This window comes from Aricia agestis, chromosome 1 (genome assembly GCF_905147365.1).
Source record: "Aricia agestis chromosome 1, ilAriAges1.1, whole genome shotgun sequence".
NCBI classification, from domain to species: Eukaryota; Metazoa; Arthropoda; class Insecta; order Lepidoptera; family Lycaenidae; genus Aricia; species Aricia agestis.
Genome location: NC_056406.1, coordinates 7,275,091 through 7,292,790, shown reverse-complemented (window position 1 = coordinate 7,292,790; position 17,700 = coordinate 7,275,091). Strand labels below are relative to the sequence as shown.

The 17,700-nt window shown below is 35.0% G+C and overlaps 1 protein-coding gene across 2 annotated transcripts in view; it reads right to left on the bottom strand.

The window, feature by feature from the left end:
- Positions 1-14,535, bottom strand: part of LOC121725636 (inactive dipeptidyl peptidase 10) — a 154,793-nt gene extending 140,258 nt beyond the window's left edge. For both annotated transcript variants that reach the window (XM_042112658.1, XM_042112668.1), the window contains exon 1: positions 14,375-14,535. The gene's annotated coding sequence lies outside the window, so the exon portion shown is untranslated. The remainder of the gene's footprint in view (positions 1-14,374) is intronic.
- Positions 14,536-17,700: the final 3,165 nt, after the last annotated feature.

Sequence of the window (17,700 nt, the reverse complement as noted above, 5' to 3'; positions counted from 1 at the left end):
AAACTTAAAACATAGCAACAATTATCTAAATTAATCTAAATTAATAGAAAATAACAGTAAAGTACAATACTTAACTTATTTCTCTGATGGCTCCTGTCTCTCGACACAAAAACTGAACTTTTTCACTATTGACTCTCGTTTTTATACCATCCAAACGGATCTTAACAGTTGACAGTCTTAATATTAAATAATTTCAGAATCAATAAAATATTTCCGGTATTCTACCGGAAATATTTTATTCCGGAAGTATTTTTAACAATACTATTAAATATATCGGTAAAATATAATAATATTTCATAATAATAATCTAATTTTATGTATAGTAAATAAATTATTAAAACAATAAATAACTTTAGTAAAACATTAATCAGGCTAGCGGAAATATTTTATACCGGAAGTATTTTAAAACAATTTGTAAAACCTGGTAGAAAAATGAAACAGCTCAGTGAAATATGTCACTTTAGATTTAACATTAATTAGACTAATCAAAATTAATATTCTTTACATTTACATTTAAATTTCTAACTCTAAATTATTTCCGCTAACGTTTTAAATATGGTTTTTAGTACATAAATGTATTTATCATATTATTACTTTAATAATTATTTAACACGGCCATAATGACTTGTACTTCGTTCTCTGAAGTACATTCATTTTTATTTCATAACTTTTACTCAACTCAGATTCAACTAAAGACTTATCACTTAAGTATAATATGTACATCATATATTGCTGCTATCCTACTTTTCACATTAAGTGGACATAGCAACAGTCAGTGATCTAACTTTAATTTCCTCAACTCAACTCAGATTCAACCAAAAACTTAAGTATAATATGTACATCATACATTGCTACTATCCTACTTCTCACATTAAGTGGACATAGCAACGGTCAGTGATCTAACTTCAATTTCCTGGCTCCACACCTGCTGCACATGAGACGAGCCTAAAGCAGAGCACTGACTTTCAGCAGTTACCAATAATTATTGTGTAACACTAATATTATGTTAACCCTTATTTCCAATTAATACATTTGTATAAAGCTTAAGAGATTTAAAGAAAACAAAATAGTTCATATATAACATTCCTTTATTTACAATCTATGTGTCTTATCTCATACACAAAAAAAATATATATATATTGCAAAGTTCTTACAAACTTACAAGTTTACTATCTAAATATTTTATAATATTTTTTTTTAAATAATCAAACAAAATTATTACAATTATTTCACACATTATCATGATCAGTCCATTCTCCCGGCCATAATCTTAATTTATCTTTAGCTACAGTTATCGCTCTTAATCTACCTGTTCCCCGTAAGGCGTACCTATCATTTGGAAGAAGAGCAGTTATTTCATAAGGACCTCTATACTTAGGACAAAGCTTATCATGTCGTCTGTGATCTTGTCTTACATATACTACATTACCTACTTCAAATACCTTCGTATCCCGTCTCACTGAATCGAATCTAGTTTTAAATTTGTTTGCTTCTAAACAAAGACGCTGGTAAGCTATTTCGCGATCAGATCTAACATCTATATTTTCGGGTAAATCTAATCGTACCTCATTTAGTTGGGCTTGGATTGGGGGAATATTAGCATTACGACCAATAAGTAAACGTATGGGTGTAAATCCAGTAGAACTTTGAATTGTGGTATTGATTGACTGTTGGACCTTCCACAATCCGTTCGGCCAATCTGACGAGCCATTACAAGAGGTACTTAGCATATCAATAACTGTGGAAACGTATCTTTCTACCTGGCCATTACCCCTTGGTGTCCCTGTAGCTATCATATGATGTTCAATTGCTAGCTCTCCAAATAAGTTTCGGATTTGGCCAGAACTAAAATTAGTTCCTCTATCAGTTATAACTGTAGATGGGGTTCCAAATAAAGTTACCGTTTCTCTTATAATAGGCACTAATTCATTTGCATTAAGACTTTTGAGAGGTTTCAATAGACAAAATTTGGTAAAGCCATCAATTATAAGCAATATGTATTTGTACCCTTCGCTTGTTTGCAAAAAAGGACCTGTACAGTCTAAGTGGATAGTATGAAAGGGTATTGGAGTTTTATCAATCGGGTGTAAATATCCCTGTTTAGGACCAGCATGCCCTTTCCGTTCTATACATATCAGGCAATGTTTTAAATATTTTGTGACAAAAGCTGACATCCGGGGAAACCAGAAATGTTCACGAAGTTTATTAATTATTTTATTATATCCCACATGACAGTTTTCGTCATGAAATAATTTTAGCAGATTGTATCTAGACCCTTTTGGTACATACAATTTTGGATCATTAGGTTGTACTTTATAAAATAATAAATTATTGCGTAAAAAGTACTGATTTTCATCAATTTCACCGCTTTCAACTCTAGATATTAAATTTTGAGTTTCAGGATCATTTTGCTGGGCAATTTCTAACCAAGACCGAGGCTCTTCTATAAGGTTTGTCGAATATGACAGTTCAGGGGAATCGTGCGGTGATGTTTCTATGTTAACAATATTAGAATCTGTTACTGGATTGCGGCTGAGAAAATCCACATGTCTTATGTATTGACCCTTTTTATAAATAATTTGAAAATCAAAATCTTGCATAAACGTCCACCATCTTGCTACACGGGGGCTAAGGTCTTTTTTATTCATTGTGGCCTTTATGGAATTACAATCAGTAAAAATTTTAAATTTAATGCCTAAGAGATATACTCTGAAATGTTTTAATGCATTAAATATCGCCAAAGTTTCTAATTCATAAGAGCAATACTTTGATTCAGCGGGAGACGTCCTTTTGCTGAAATAGGCAACGACAGTTTGGACATTATTTTTTATTTGTGATAGAATAGCTCCGTATCCTAACGAACTTGCGTCAGTATAAAGTTCTGTAGGTAATTTTGGGTCAAATACAGTTAATAATGGCTTAGATGATAAATGTTTTATGACGTAATTTCTAGCTAAATCCTGTTCGGTGCCCCATTCCCATTTTTGATTGTTTTTTGTTAATTTAGTTATTGGTGCCGTTCGTGATGCAAAATTTGGAACAAACTTTCTGAAATAACTTGCGAGACCCATAAACTGCCTTACTTCCCTGATATTACAAGGGATAGGCGAATTAATTAAAGCCTTTGCTTTTGCCTCACTAGGTCTTATACCTTCTCGGGATATAGTTCTGCCTAAGTATTCTATACTATTCACGAAAAATTTACATTTTTTTAAATTAATGGTAAATCCTGAATTACTCAATGCCTCAACAGTTTCATCCAAATATCGCAAACCCTCTTCTATAGATGAAAATGGAATTAGTATGTCATCAATATAAACAAGAAGATATTTTAAATGTTTCACTGCTTTTGTAATAGCCCTTTGAAATACTGAAGGCCCGTTACTAATACCAAATGGCATCCGTAAAAACTCAAAATGGCCATCGGGAGTCACAAAAGCTGTATATTTAATCGAATCTGGCGCTACTGGGATCTGATAAAACCCATTTTTCATATCAAGTGAAATAAAATAGTTTGCTTGACCTAGTCTGTCAATTTGGTCCTCGATGAGAGGGAGAGGGTAACGATCTTTTTCTAAAATTTTGTTTAAAGCTCGATAATCGATGCATAATCGATCACTGCCATCTTTCTTTTTTACCAAAATAACTGGATTCGCAAAAGGCGAATCACTCTCACGAATAATGTTTTCTTTTAAAAGATCTTGAACTATTTCGTTTACCTTCTGCCTCTCTATCGGGGCCAATCGATAGGGTCGATAATTAACAACAGTATCTCTGATTAAGCGTAGCTTAAGCTCGCCAGTTGTGACTTGTGTAGTTCCATCCAAGACAGAAGGATATTTTCGGAATATTTCTGCTATTTTATTTTGTGTCTCAGAATTAAGATGATCAATTTTTAAAATTAAATGCTCAAAATCATTTTCAACTCCTATAATATTAACTTCTGTTTTAGTCGGAACGGGCTTTCTTATCAAATTACTGCCTAAAGAATTTGTTACGATTTCTATATCTGGATACTGGACTGCATTTCGACCTATTAATAAATTATATTTAAAATCATTATCTCTTACTACATGTATATCTAATTCTAAACATACAGATTCAAATTGAACAGCTACAGTAATTTGTGCAAAAACATGTATTCTATTTTTTCCTATCCCATTTAAGTAAATAGACGTAGGTGAAAAATGACATTGCAATTTCCTTGCAATTGATTCCCTTATTAAACTACAATTAGCTCCCGTGTCTATGAGACAATCAATGGGAGTATTATTTATGTAAACCCTCGTTAGGTTTAGTTCGTTTTTTCTAAAAAATTAATCTCTCTTTTAACTTCAGTGTTTACAGAAGACGAAGATTCAGCTCTCTGTTTATGATAGCAAACAGTTTCAGTGTGTCCTACTTTCTTACAGAAGGTACAAATTTTCATACGATAATCACTAATAGGCTTATTATTATTTGTAATACTATTCGTTTTTTGCTTACATTGAGCCTGAAAATGTCCTGGTTGCTTACATAAATGACATTTGCGATCATTATTGAACTTAGATTTCTTCGCCTCTGAAGACCCAATTGTTGCATTTTCCAAATGTCTCTTTTTACTTTTAACATAAACCGATAATAGAGATATAAGAGCAGCTGTTGTAGTAACATTACTGTTTAATGATGCCATTTTAACATCTACATCGGATATACCACCACAAACTAATTCGATCAACTGACATTCTGTAAAATTAATTTTTGTGTTTCGGAGCAAACGTAATTTTTCCCTACTATATTCACTATAAGAGTCTGCCGAATCGGAAGTATATAAAACCGCTCTACTGAGTTTTTCAGATAGGTTCTTCTTTTCTGGAAAAGCATCTATGATGTCGGTACGAAATTTCTCCCAAGACCTGCCTTCCGTAGGTTCCCAGGACTCGAACCACGTCCGGGCAGATCCCTTCAGGGCCTTACCGGCTTTAGCTGCTGTCTTGATGCTGCTCCAGTTGAAATCTTCTCGAAGAATCTCGATGCTGTCACACCAACTCTTTGCACCACTGTCGCTTGTTTCAGGATCGAATAGTGGCAGAGCAATATCATCATCTTTCTGCTGTGTGGCAGACACGACATCGCGGAATGCTTTGAGGAGATTAGCAACAGTTTCAGCATCCATCCTGAAAACATAAAATAGATATTAGCTATTGAAAGCTTCATAAAAAAAAAAAAAACTATAAAAGGGTGGGGAAAAAAAAAACGTCTAAAATAATACTTTGATTCCATCCCACTTCTGATATTAGAAAATTAAAGCTATAAATATAAAAATAGTTAAGTTTGCCTTTTTATTTTTTTCTAAATAATAGGAAAATAAAACCATTAAAATTTCTAAATTCATTTTTTTATTTCATTAATAGTCATATGACATAAGACCCAAATTATTATTTTATTATTTAAATTATTTTCAACTCTTAATTAACACAAATAATAATATAATAATCAAACTTTTAAAATAAACCGTTTACTTATTTGCTTATAGACAAATATAAACTTAAAACATAGCAACAAGTATCTAAATTAATCTAAATTAATAGAAAATAACAGTAAAGTACAATACTTAACTTATTTCTCTGATGGCTCCTGTCTCTCGACACAAAAACTGAACTTTTTCACTATTGACTCTCGTTTTTATACCATCCAAACGGATCTTAACAGTTGACAGTCTTAATATTAAATAATTTCAGAATCAATAAAATATTTCCGGTATTCTACCGGAAATATTTTATTCCGGAAGTATTTTTAACAATACTATTAAATATATCGGTAAAATATAATAATATTTCATAATAATAATCTAATTTTATGTATAGTAAATAAATTATTAAAACAATAAATAACTTTAGTAAAACATTAATCAGGCTAGCGGAAATATTTTATACCGGAAGTATTTTAAAACAATTTGTAAAACCTGGTAGAAAAATGAAACAGCTCAGTGAAATATGTCACTTTAGATTTAACATTAATTAGACTAATCAAAATTAATATTCTTTACATTTACATTTAAATTTCTAACTCTAAATTATTTCCGCTAACGTTTTAAATATGGTTTTTAGTACATAAATGTATTTATCATATTATTACTTTAATAATTATTTAACACGTGCGTCGTTCGTAAAAATTTATTGCTTTGTAAACACACATTGTACATTGTTTTAAAAAAAGATCTTTAATAACTATGATTAAGGTTGATTTTAGATAAATGTATACTTTTTCAAACACTTTTACTTGGCGACAGATTTTCGAGAGGTTTTGTATGGGACTGTGTATCTTGTATATTAGTGATCGAAGTATTTCACACACAAATCGTGCATTTCTGTTGCGCAGTGCGCTACAGCATCAAAAAACGTCGGCCGATTTTATTGCCATTTGCGTAGGGAAACCCGAGTAAGGAAGCAAATTAACACAATATACACATAAAAAATAATAGCTGTTGCCCGTGATTCCGTCGTCCGCCGTGGACTTCAGTTTCGCATGGTGTTTCCCGTTTTCGTGGCAATGCCGGGAATCGGGATAAAATGAAGCCTACATTATTGCAAATTTTCCTCAGAATCCATCTAATAAACACAATTCCTAAAGCTTTGTATAACCTTTGACCTGTCCCCCGTTACCCCCCTTCCAACCCCCTTTTCCAGTTAAAAAGTAGATTATGTCTTTTCTCAGGCTCTAGACTATCTGTGTACAAAATTTCATTACAATCGGCTCAGTTGTTTTGGCGTGAAAGCGTGACAGACAGACAGACAGATACGTTATTCGCATTTTATAATATTAGTATGGAAGTATAGATTACTATGAGAGAAGTAGCTGTTATAATAATATTATAGTTCATACCTACATACTTTGATACCTCCATGGCTTATATTATACGAAAAATTTTATTTTCGGTTTCGATATGATTAGGGTATGTTATTCGAATATTCGAATACTCGTTTTATTCGAATATTCGACGATTTTATTATTCGAATATTCGCCAAGTTATTTTTCGAATAATTCGAATACTAAAAATATTTTTTATTTTTGTTTAAAATGCTATCAAACAAAAAATTTACATGGAATAAGAACATAATTAAGTTTATTTCAGAAAAATAATGTTATTTATGAATATTCTACATTTTTAATGATATATATAAATATCTGTTTTTAGTCTAACTAATGAGTATACGACCATTCATTGTCGCCGTTGACCATGTTTTTAGTTCATTGTTGTTCATGTTAATTACGCCAGAAGGGTGTATATAAAAAAAACTTGTTTTTTAAGAAGGTAATAAATGTAAGTGCAATATTGAGATTTTTAAAATATGTAGTTAAAATACGAAATATATTTTTTTATACGCCTTTCTGGCTTGAAGCTCGCGATGTGATCTATGATTCGACAAGTTGATAAAAATTTGCTATTGAATAGCTTTACCACGGCAGTCCTCGACTGATAATTGAAAAAGTTAGTACAGTATCAAAAAATGTCGATGGCTCCTTAATATCATGTTATTGGAGTTATCAAACTTCAAGTTACTAAATTCACCAGCTCTAGGATTGTTTCACCCTCCCCTAGGGCTCCGTTGCAATTTTTTTCATTGTTGTGGGGTTGGTTTTCTAGTGGCCCTTTTTTATAATTTCGAGCCACATTGACACAGGTGAAGCCGACTAGATGAACTAGGTGAACGTGGATCGAAAATATCAAAAAGACGGGTAAGGTGGCTTAGTATTAATGAACAGATATCATAGCGCCGAATATCATATTATTATTTAATCTCAACTACTGCCTAGCAAGACTTAAGCATAATCACATGAGAAAAGTAAAAGGTGCTACGATCGAAAACGGTTTACACTTTACAACCTTTCTTTTATTGCCCAGCTGTAACCTTAAAATATACATTTTTAAAGTGTTTAACAATAAAAATTAACTATGTCATTTATAAAGATTTATGTTGATAAAAGTAAAAATAAGAATTGCTTACTTTATAGTATTAACAAAATAGGTTGTACATGGTTGTATGAAACTTTTTGTTACTTTTATTCAGAGTTTTCAGCATTTTTCAATATTTTTTAATTATTCGAATAATATTCGAATTATTCGAAAAGTTTTGTAAAATATTCGAATTATTCGAATAGTAAATTTGTCGAATAATAACATTCCCTAGATATGATTAATAACCTATCGGCGTGTTTCTAGATAGAATATCTGCCACAGCTGCCCTGCAGCTGTCGCGGTACTGCTATCGACGCGACAGGGTCGCGCTCATCGAAATTTGCCGCGCGACGCCCACCGGTCTCGTGTCGCGCGTCGCGGTAATCGGAATGTCGTCCATATAAACACATACAAAGCAGTGGGTTGGCGACAGTCTCGGGTCGCGGGTCGCGGACATCGGTATGCTATTTTACGCGGCGACCGGTCTCTCTGTCTCGCGACGCGGGTCGCCGTGATTGTTTAGTCCTCCATACAACTTCATAGTGAGCAGTGGCTGTTTGGGTCGCGGGTCGCGGCGACCCGCTGCATGCTGGCTTGATCCGAATCATACCTTAAGGAGTAAAATCTACATGCATTTAACTAGGAGTTTGCGGTTTAATTGCATTTCGCTACGAATTTATAGCGAGTCGTACGGCAGCGGGTCGTCCGCCCCGCTATACAGGAAGCAATTATCGCATACACGAGCTGACTTCATTTGAATCTAGCTCTTTATGATTTCTGTTCGCCTAGTAAAACAAGTCAGCGTGCTCAGTAATTAAAAAAGTTGAAAAGAAAATTTGACTTGAAATTACAAAAATAGAATTTTAAAATGAATTTTCTTTTCCATTTTTAAAATTGCGAGCAATGTTTTTTTCTATTATAAATAGAGTAGATAGTATTTTTAGACCAAAAAGAATTTATAACTTGAATGAAGTCCGGGCCATAAATGGAGATAAAAAAAACTTGAGAGGTGTCAAGAGACACCTGAATTGATCAAAAAATCTCTATACATTATACACTCAAAAAAAATATTTAACGAAAACGCCATCTACTGACGCCCAGGAATACTAACAACGCGTCGCTGTTTATTCTCAAAAAACGCCATCTAGTTGACGCACAGGAATACTATCAACGCCTTCTGCCCCTACCATGCAGGTACTAATAAAAAGTTGTCGTTACAACTTTTTCAGTCTAGCCCAAGGCGCAACGCGCGATAAGGAACTACATACGTTCCAAAAACTAAGAAAGATGAATAATGATATTAAAGATTACGTGCTTCGAATACCCTACTTTATAGAGCCTTTCAGTATAATTTCCTTAGCCTTTACGAAGTTACCAAAATCCATACAGAAAATGTTGTTTCACTCCCTAATAAATTGCAAACTTGATATAATGTATGACCCAAACAAGATCGAATACGTCCGTAATGCTCACATATTATGCTCCATATTCTGTTCGGGCGAAGGACGATGGATGAGCAAATGAAATTTATCCATTTTAATAAATTCCTTTTATTTCTTCATAATGTTGGTTATGTAAAAGCAATAATAATAATTATACATAATATTTAATTTTCATCGTTCGTGTTCGGAACATATTTCTTTTGTGTATGTGTTCAGCCCATTCATGTAAAAGTAGGTAGTAATATTTACAGAGTTCTTAATAATTATTGGAAGATGGAAAGGAGAATGGGCAATTTTGTATGGAGCGTAGGCTATCCGCGGCCAAGAACAATTCTAACATACATTCATATTTAGCAGTCCTCCAATTGCAGTAGAGAAATCTCATCACCGTATTATAGTGGATGAAATCCATTTTTATTTTTCTAGATGATATGCATAATTTAATAAGTATCTTAGCTTATGTTTAGAGTAAAAACGGGAAGGTAAGGTGAAATATTTTTATAAGAAGGACCAGTGTTTATTAGTACTTACTCGTGTTCAATAATAGCACTTAATTCCGCTGTTGGTAACCTTTTTTTTTTAAAGCGCAGGGGAAACCCTTTATGGGTGCCCCGGGTTGGGGGTGTGCCTCAGTTAGCTGAAGTACCCCAGGGGTATGTGGGACACCCGGCGCTTCTCGCCGGGCTTACCCGCAAAAGCTGCTGGTAACCTGACCTAACATAAACCTAACCTAACCTAAATATAAAACCTTTTTTTTATGATGCGCAGGGGAAACCCATCATGGGTGCCCCGGGTTAGGGATGTGCCTCAGTTAAAACCACATGCGGTTTGCCATCAGCCGTATACGGAGAGATGTCCTGGATCTTTCTAACACAGGACTCCATCCACAACCGGCCGGCTGGTCTACCTCAAATGGGACCGGATTTCCACCAAAGTTAGGGAACGCTTCGGCAAACTGAAGCGTTCCCCTCGGCGCCGGGACTAGCTAAGCCGGACAGGTTCCCATCCTTGCCCGGAGCCCCGGATTAGACGGAAGTTTGGAGGTTCACGTAACGACGCCTCCGCACTTCCGTCCTACGCCGGAACTGAGGATGGGTCATCCTCTCTGTTCCGCTCTGCGGACTCTTTCTGCGAAAGGGCGATTTCGCAGTAAGAGACCGCCGCCTGCCATGCCTTATCGCTCTCGAGCATGCAGCGAACCATGCTCGAGAGCGAGAGATCCCGCCCAAGCACCGCCATGAAATCATGGCGCTGCACGGTACAACGATCGAACACCTCGAGGGTGTGCTGAGCCGTGTCCTCCGCAGCGCCGCACTCATGGCTGGCTGGCGTAGGCTCCCTCCCGGCGACCTTACACAAGTACGCCACCACCGTGGGGTAAAGCTAGTACTCCATAAAAATGTGTACCTGAGAGATTTTAAAAAGTAGTTCCATTAATAACATGTACATCATTCACGAAAAAAGCGGAATCGCCTGTGGCAAGACCATTATTCTGGAGAATAGAGCTTCGACCTCCTCCGGTTATGACTTGTCGTCAACCAAAAATTCTGTGTAACGATAATATTATTGTATCCTGTAAGCTATAAATATCTAGTGATCTTTAAAACTATTTTGTTTGTTATGAATATACGTTAAAATAATAGCTAAGCATAAAAATAAACTGTCACCAACTCACGCTTAAACATGTGAATTAATTCTGTTTTATTATGAGATACTTTGACTATGACTTTGAGTCCCAATCAACGGAAAAATTTCTAGTACTGAAAGTATTTTAATAAATCTAACTTAATGTTGCTTTCATATCTTTTGAAAATATTGTAATTAATAAAGTGTAATTATTCAGAGATTGGTTTTTATTAAACTTATTTTAAAAGACCTGATGGGTTAGTGTCTAACTCAATAAAACGATGGCGAGAGGTCTGTCCGCTGTCCGGACTAATCGATTCTTGATTAGCTCCCAGCTGTGACTTTCAGAAACGTACTTTTAGATCGCATTAAAGTATTTTATTTATTCGCTCTTTCAAGCCCCTAACAAATTCCTAACGCGAGAAAATCATGTCTCTACAATATTATTTACTTACACGTATACTATTATTTCAATGCAAAAATTATATCTATTATCTAGTGCCTCTTTTTTGTTCGATTCGGTCCTTTTCCTATCAAACAGAAAAATAGTGTTTTCATAAACGTACGCCAACCAAACGGTTTGGATTGATGGACAATTCGAGAGAAAATAATTTTGTAGTAGGTATGAATTTTGATAGGAACTAACTGGATCGAACGAAGAACTACGTAAGCTGCATTGAAATTGTTGAATTAAAATTGGGGCACGGACCTCATGCATGCAAAAAATGAGTAAATTTTTTTACAATATTATAATATTGTGTAACAAACCAATTTTTTTTACAATATTATAATATTGTGTAACAAACCAATCGGCGCTGCCGCCCTGGTACATCGATATGAACATTGCCTACATGAGGGAATCTCTGGGGGCGCATAAAATAAGTATATCCAATTTCCGCATCGTTCTTCAAATTATTTTTAAGATACCAAGTTTTTTCCTTAATTTACTTGAATATAAAAGTTGGGAAAGAAAAAGAAATTCCCTTTCTTATGGTGTTGATTAAACTTGATATTGAAAATTTACCAATATTAATCCACTTTCTTAATTAAACAAAGGTTAATGAAGTGAACCTGTTTAACAACTAAAAACCTATTTAGATACTTGAAGTTCATATTTTAAATTAATACAAAATGATAAAAGCTGATTTTCACTGCTTGAATCACAGTATAGCAATATGACAGGGACTAATATTGCTATACTGTGGCTTGAATAAAGGTTGCCTGCATAAAATATTTGTTTCGGTAACTTTGTCCTATTTCCCTGCTTTATTTAAGGCATAATTACTAGAGGTATACATACTTCCTTTTATCCGCATTGTTTTATAAATCAAATGCAAGAAGCTATCAGTTAGCAAATACCATTTCATGAATAAAACAATTTTTCTTCGGAATTCTGCGTCTCAATTTTCAAATGAAATCAACCGAACAATTTCGACATTCGATAAATTTAGTTTTAATGATTCCGATGTCATCATTATTCTTCATTCCAGAACCTTTAGTCAAGTTGCATTGGACAACTTCGACGGCAAAATTATAAGTAAACAAAAATGTGTATGGGTTACATTGTTAGGTGATGACATATTGGCACCAGCAATGTCTTTGCCAAATCCCATGTATTATTGATTTCTAAACATGCTGGCCAAACCACCGAATCTGACTTGAGTAAAGGCCCTGTACTAGCAATATAAACAATAGTTAAACTATTACGTAACTACGCAAACTGTATACAGCTTAAAGGGCCCATTCACGGCAGGCCGCCTTGCCGTCCGCCGGCTTATGCAGGATAGTGAATGGTGTCGCAGGTCTACATGGCCGGCCGGCATGACACCATTCACTATCCTGCATAGCCGGCGGACGGCAAGGCGGCCTGCCGTGAATGGGCACTTTAATATAACCTATCCGAATTGTCTTACACGATGCCTACTTAAATACACTCCGGACCAACCTTCGTGGTTTATGGAGACTGTTTTTAATTACAATATGTTTGATACTTTATGAAAATAAATAAATACAATCGGTTCGGAAACTAAACTGACGAGAAAAATAATCCATTCAAAACAACTATTTTATTTTGTAAATAATGTTTAATATATCGTTGGTTTTAGGACTCTCTTAGGGGCAAAATAATTCTAAAAACCACTATAAAATATACCGCAGGATGCGAGGGAGGGAAAATACCAAAGCCTCTAATCCTCGACTGTGCAATTATAGTGAGTATATCTATTACGACAAGGTTCATAATTATTTCGAAAATTGATTCACGATAATAATAATAATAGCTCCCACACCGGTTTCGGTGACGGTGGCCGGTTTCACTGAAACCAGGCCAGCTACGCAGGAGTAAATTTATAGTGCCCAAGTGTGTGCGCAGTATACAAGAGCACTCTCTATTCCTTTACTCTCATAACCCAGTGGGACGGAAGACCGACACTACCGGCGAGAGATCAGGCGCAGGACCGACTTTTTACATGCCCATCCGACGCATGGATCATCTTACTTGTCAGACAATCAGGTGATTAGCCTGCATTGTCCTAATCAAACTTGGAAATAACATGTTTCCAACGCGGGAATCGAACCCACGACCTCCGAGTCAAGAGCCGCGCTCTATATCACTAGACCACGGAGGCGTTTGATTTCATTTGATTCACGATATCCGTAGGTCAGACTTTACATGCAAACTTTACAGGACCCACTTTTAAGACATTTTTATATGCACCCGTAGCTACTCGTGCTCCGATTGTAAATAACAAAAAAGGCCTAGAGCCTGATCCTCGGCTTTGAAGTTGTAGGTTCGAATTCCACGTTGCAAAAACTACAGATGCCGTTTCGAAGATTTGCTAGAATAATGAAAGTTTGGTGGCTGAGGAATCAGTATTTAAGCTATTAAAATATTATAAGCATCGATAATTCAGCAAGTGTATGTCACACAATCGGTTTAAACAATTACACTTAGTATTATTTATTTAGACAGTAACCCCTCGTAATTTCTTCAATAGAAAACTATAATGTTGAAATTAACATTTTCCACTTTTTGCAAGCAATAAAGTTATTATAAAACCTATCCGGCCTTTTCTAATATCAAAGAAACTAAATACATAAAGAGCTGGAAAAAATGAGAATAGCACACACTTGACATAAATACGAGAGATAAAACTAACCTTTTACAATCGTATACCGAACGTATAACAAAAGCAATAAAACAAACTATTATTTTTCGTCCATTATATTATATCATACTAATAGCTCGTCTTATAATGTGTAAAAAATTTAAACATTATCATGAAAAAGATGTTAAAATATGAAGGTAAATTATTGTATTGCACTCTATACAATCAGAATATATTAACGAAATGAATGTTTGACTCACCTGTAGGCCTCACATCAACAGTCCACATGGCGTCTCACTGATTGGCACTGTGATCTATCATTTTTAAATTTAGAATGATAATTTTGAATTAAGAATAATTAACTTGTTCGAATGTGGTGATTTATTGTCCGGTTATAATGTGTGCGCGGACACGAGCGGCGGCGTCGAGCTGCGGCGAGACACTGAGTTCACTAGGTCCCGTCTCCCGGCGCTTTCCCGGTGTGCCCGTACTCCAAAACGATTTCCCAATTCCGCACTGTATTAAAATGTGTTGGGTTCACACTTTAGTACTGCATAAAAAGTATACTGTAGTTCGAACAACCTTTAAACACGTCGCAACTAAACGAGAATATTAAATATAGATTTTTAGGTTTTATTCAATGAAAAATATTTTACGTATCTACACTTTTTATAGAATTTTTATCAAAGAAGTTTTAAGCTACTACTTTATAACAGTAACAATTACAACATATTTTGCATAGCCAAATACTTACAATTTTGCCTAAAATCGGGGAATTATTTCGTCTACCCTCAGCCGCAACCCCTTGAATTGTCCACAAACTGTGAACATACCTTTACAGTTCGCAGCCTTCTGTTGTTGTTGTTTCTTTTGCTCTCGCCACAATAGGTATCGCCGTCTCTCTCTTACGTTGATACTTATAAGCTAATGAAGCGAACCAACTGTTCGCTCGGACAACGAACAGGTAATGTTATTTCTAACACCCTAAGCAAATTTTAAACGTATACTTTAGTTTATAGGTTATGTTAACTTTGGTGTTAAAATGTTATGAGTTAGGCAATGAATACACTTGAGTTATTCTTATGTAGTTAATAATATAGTATCGTAAGCATAAAAGTAATGTCTTGTGCCTATTAGAAAGCATTATTAAAAAAATAATAAACTAAGCAAAAATATAATACACATTGTTGTTTTTGCCAGTGACTTATTTCGACTAACACGAATCTAATGATACCTCTTACCTCAAATGCGAAAAGCAGTTAAGACCTTAGAGCATCTAAAAAAATAAAAACATTATACATATAAACTAGCTGTCCCGGTGAACTGCGTGTCACTTTAAAACCTTCCCTGGACTTCTACGAATATTTTAAGACTAAAATCAGCCCAATCCGTCCAGCCGTTTTCGAGTTTTAGCGCAACTAACACATTTGGAAATCCATTTTTATATATACATATAGATATTATACACTCGAAAAACCCCTTTTCGATCGCAGTCATGTAAAAAACTAATTCTAAATGAACAGTGTAATAGTAATAGACATTATGACACTATTAAAACTTGAGCTCCACATAGTTGACATAGAAATTTAAGGTATTTTAAAGTTGGAACCAGTTAGCGACTGGCTGGTTGCGCAATTGTCTTCAAGTGGAACTGCGAAGTTCGCCATCGCCTGATTTATTATCTTCCTCCATTCAATAAATCGGAAGCTGAAGAATAAAACAACTGCATGAATAATTTATGCTTCGGAATGTAGAATGCACGAGTTAAACATACCAAGCGCCAGGAATCATTTATAATAAATAAAAGGAAATTTCGCGCTAACATTTAATTTCCATTGATAAAAATTGGCCAATAATATTTTATCTAGTTTAAACTAAATTAGGTCACCATTACCTTACCTAACTACTGTGGCGGTACCCACAATTCGCCTAATAATCCTACATCGCGCTATCGAAGTTTCGGAGAACGGCAAGATATATACAACGTCTGTAATGACGTCAGTGGGCTTCGGCCTGACCGAGCATGCTATCTCTCTCGGTCGGAAGATCTTCCTTTTCGGCCGCCATTAACAACGTTAAACTACCCTAACCTAAACTTGCATACTTAATACTATTTCCTTATATTTGCCAAATTTCAATAAAACTCGGTTTTATTTACCCGTAGAAGCAGCGTCACAACAAAGAATCAAAAAATCCCTATTCACAACATTGATTCACAGTAATAGTCCGCATTCTACTTTATAAAAGAAGCCTTAGCAACTATTGCTTTACATTTGCCAAATTAAAAAAAAACAGGTTTTATTTACCCGTAGAAGCAGCGTCACAACAAAGAATCAAAAAGTAGGGATTCACAACATTAAGAGGATACACCAGGGTCGAGAGAAATTGAAAATAGGTATTTGAAAATGTATTGCTGTCTCACTAATCTCAAGTCTACCGCTGCAGAGCGCGATAGAGACAACACGACAAAAGTTCTAATAAAAGAACAGAAAATCTTCGATTCGTTGTCCGCTGATTCCTTCTCCAAAACTTAACCGATTTAAGTAATTTTTTCATTAAGAATTAAAGCAAGGCTTGAGCTGTGTTCCTATTTTTTTTTTGTATATTTTAGCCAGTTTTGTTTTCTGGGTGTTTGAACACAGAGGAAAATCTTGCCTTTTTTGTGTTTTTGGACGTTCTTATCTTTTTTAATAATAAAATTATGAAAAAAAAGAAAATATAGGGACGTGCTAATAGTGGCCATAGATATTCAGGAAAAAATTCATAACTCTACCGGCATTATCCAGGGAGGAAACAGGGGACAGCGTTTGTATGGAAAAACGGCGGTGTGGAATCCTCTTAATAATTTCAAGTAGTAGTCCGCATTCTACTCTATCAAGGAAGCCTCAACATTCACAATGTTGTCATGACATGAAGCTACACGACTCATGACACTTGTAGCACGTAGAGCTACGCTCACGTAGCAGGCTACGTGGTCGTAGCGGCTACGGCGTAGCGGCACTACGAGTTTGTACTGGACTCGAATTTATTTTTCTTTTTATTCTATTTTCGACGACAAATATTATAAATGTGAACATTTATAATATTTGAAGTAACAGAAACACTTGTATGTCTGTATTTTATTTCTTTAATTGTTGAACCGATTTTGACTATATTTAGTGCGGAGAAACTGAGTTGCGGGTAAAGACAAATAATAGTTTTAGGATTCCGTAGTCAACAAGGAACCCTTACAGTGTCGGTCTGTCCGTCCGTCTGTCAGTCCGCGGGTTTACTCAGAGACTATAGGACCTACAAAGCTGTAATTTGGAATGAATGTACATATTAATGATGCCGACAAAATGGTACATGAAATCTTAAAAAAATGTTTTTTATGGTACCTTCCCTACACATCAAGCGGAGATGAATTTTTTTTCTGTCTGGGGTGTCGTTGGATAGGTTTTCCAAAAATATTATGAGTATTCAAAGATGATTCCGATTTAGGGATCCGTTTGTGAAATATTAAGTTTTAAAGTGGCAAAAATCGTTAGAGTCCAGTGTCCTTCTGTCAGCTAAATGATTGCTTCCGGAAATGTGAAAAAATTCACGG